The following is a 3,194-nucleotide window of genomic DNA, read 5'->3' on the forward strand; positions in this document are numbered from 1 at the left end:
ATCCCTGGCCACTCACGATGGACCAGGAGCAGTTGCCCATTCCCCGTCATGACGATTGAAAAGGATACAAAATTGCCCCTGTTTGAAAACCACTGCATTAGACCCACACGTACTTACACGAGGGATTATTTTGTTCCTAGCCCTGTGTTCAGTGACTTATGTATCTCAATGCATTGAGTCACAACCGACTTATCAGGCTGGGGCGGATGTGGCAGTCCCATACTGTCGTGCCCAGGCTGCTAACCTGTCCTCCCCTCCTTATGGTGTTGTCCTGGCCTCATGTACAACATGCCTCCACCCCACATTCATATTGCAGCAGGGAAATGGAGAGGTGGAACCTGGAAGTTGTCCCCATGGCTTAACACCATATCCCATTGGTCAAAACTTGGTCACATGGACACATCTAACTGCTAGGAAGGCTGGGAAATGTAGTCTTTATGGGGACAGCCCCATCCTCAGCTACAAGTCCCCCATGGAGCTGGGGAAGGATCAGTTCAGTTCAGTTCAGTTGTTCAGTCGTGTCTGACTGTGATCTCATGGACTGCAGCATGCCAGGCCTCCCTGTCCATCACCAACTCCCACAGTTTACCCAAACTCATGTCCATTGAGTCGGTGATGCCATCCAACCATCTCATCCTCTGTCGTCCCCTTCTCCCGCCTTCAATCTTTCCCAGCATCAGGGTTTTTTCCAGTGAGTCAGTTCTTCTCATCAGGTGGTCAAAGTATTGGAGTTTCAGCTTCAGTATCAGTCCTTCCAGTGAATATTTAGGACTGATTTCCTTCAGGATGGACTGGTTGGATCTCCTTGCAGTCCAAGGGACTCTCAAGAGTCTTCTCCAACACCACAGTTCAAAAGCATCAATTCTTCGGTGCTCCACTTTAGGACAACTGGCAGCCTCAACTATTTCATAGATGGGGAAATTAAGGCACGGAGTGGTTAAATATTCATCCAAGATCACCCAGAGAATAAGGAAATTAAGAAAAGACATGGATCTAAAGCGTGACTGCTCAAGGCCAGCCTTCTTCCCTCCTGTATCCTTGGAGGGTCCTCCATTGCCATTTATTGGCTCTAAAGGTCTCCTTTAGTGCAGGGCACTGAAAGTTTTCCTACACCACTAGGACTGAAGAGTTTCCTTTGGCCCCTGAAATCCACACCCTTTAGGTCATCCAGGTGCAATTTTCAAACAACCCAAAGGTGTTAGAGTCATTTATCTAGTGGAGCAAAGGGTCCAAGACCCCTGTCTTCCTGCATGTGCAGGTGGGAGAAATGTTGAGGCAAGCTCTCAGCCAAAAAGATTTACCTACACAGTAAGGACGCTGAGGCCGAGAGAAGGGAAGGGACTTTTTCAAGGCCACACAGCTGGCTCCTGGCAGAGACAGGGCTAGGACCCCAGATGAGGAGCCCTGACGAAGCACTGTCTTCCGGTTTCCAAACCCTGGGAGGCATCGCCCCTCCTCCACCTTCTCCTTGACTGTTCTCTGTCCTGAGCATCTGCCCCCTTTCCTGTCTTAATCCCTTTACCACTGTGTCAGTGAGATTTCTGGAAGAAGCTGAGGCTTACAGGTTGGCGACACCGTTGTTGTCTGTCCAACAGCCAGGCTCTCTTGTCTTCAAAAGCAGAACCTCGATTTTGTTAAGGAGTGAAAGGTGATAAGTTCAGCCCCAGGGGAGGGATTAATATGGGGCTAACTTAATCATATTATCCCATTCTTCATGATTTCAACTTACTTTCCTAGTCTTTTTGCAGTGTAGAACAGATGTGTGTCCAGTTCTGGCCAATTCAATGTGAGGAGAGTCTCTTCAAGGAGACTGTGGGAAAGATTATTTTCCCAGGTTAAAAGAGCTCAAGGAAAAAGGAGGTTCCCTTCTCCCCTCAGCACTTTCTCCTGTCTTGAACTCTGTTAAGGATGTGATGCTAGTGGTGGTGGCAACTATCTTGTGACCACAAGGAGACAAGGCTAACGAGAAGAAGCCAACGCATAGGGTGGCTAAGTGGAAAGGTTGAAAGTGGCTGGATACTGGGTGATACTGTTGAGACGCTGCCTTGACCCTGAAACTATCCATCTCCAGCCTTTTTGTCCTCTGAAAAAATTAAACGCCTTTCCTGTTTAAGCCACAGTTAGTGGATTATTCTGACATTTACTGCTGAAAGGGCTAAGTCACTTCAGTCGTGTCTGACTCTGTGCAAGCCTATGGACTGTAGCCCGCCAGGCTCCTCTGTCCATGGGATTTTCCAGGCAAGAATACTGGAGTAGGTTGCCATTTCCTACTCGAGGGGGTCTCCTCTCCCCCATCCCCTCCCAGGAATCAAACCGCATCCCTTACGTCTCCTGCATTGGCAGGTGGGTTCATAGCTAATATAATTATGCTCAGTCCACCATACTTTGGCCCTGGAGTTTCTACCCATCTCCCAGAGGGTAGGACCATCACTTATTTTTATGAGTGGTAGACGCCTCTTTTTTTTCCTCCTTGGAAGCTGATGGAGAGCGGCCCATTCAGGTTGCTTCGGTCCTTGCAGGATGAACGAAGTGAAGAAACACACGTACTAATTCTTGGGAGACTTTTGACGCTTACTCAAAAGAATGCAACGTTTGCTTATATTGAGGGGGGCGGCTTAGATTCTGTAATGTATTATTAGCTCTCAGAGTTTCACAGCATTTGAGAATTTTGGACTTAATAAAATGTCTATCAATTAGAAATGCTTGGGTGCTGATAACCGAAGAATCACAATGACCAACAGTTATATGCTGAACATAACTTGCCAGGCACTTTAATAGGCACTTCTCCTACACTAACTCATTTATTCTTTACAACCTCACGAGGAGATTTCTCTTCCCTCCACGTAGGGAACGCAGGCACGGAGCTAGTAAGTGACATACCCGAGGTGTGACGCCAGATAGCTGACTCCAGAGGTCACGCTCTTAGCTGCCTCTCTTTAGAGCCAAATAACAGTGACTTCAGCCATAAGAACACCTGTCATTTACTTAAAAAAGAGTTTAGCGTGGAGTCCTCTGACCTTGCCCTTTGCCATCCTCAGCACACTGGCTCTTGCCACCCAATTGGCACAAGATGGTGACTGAGGTCAAGCATTCCCGGGCCCCATGGCTCTATCCACGGCAAGCAGAGAAGGCAGTGGCAGCGTTGCCAACCCTCCTCAGTGGAAGAACAGTCTCCCTGGAGCGCTCTTCCCGCA

The sequence above is a fragment of the Bos grunniens genome, chromosome 13 (genome assembly GCF_055505025.1).
Source record: "Bos grunniens cultivar Pamir isolate PY7600 chromosome 13, Bosgru_T2T1.0, whole genome shotgun sequence".
NCBI classification, from domain to species: Eukaryota; Metazoa; Chordata; class Mammalia; order Artiodactyla; family Bovidae; genus Bos; species Bos grunniens.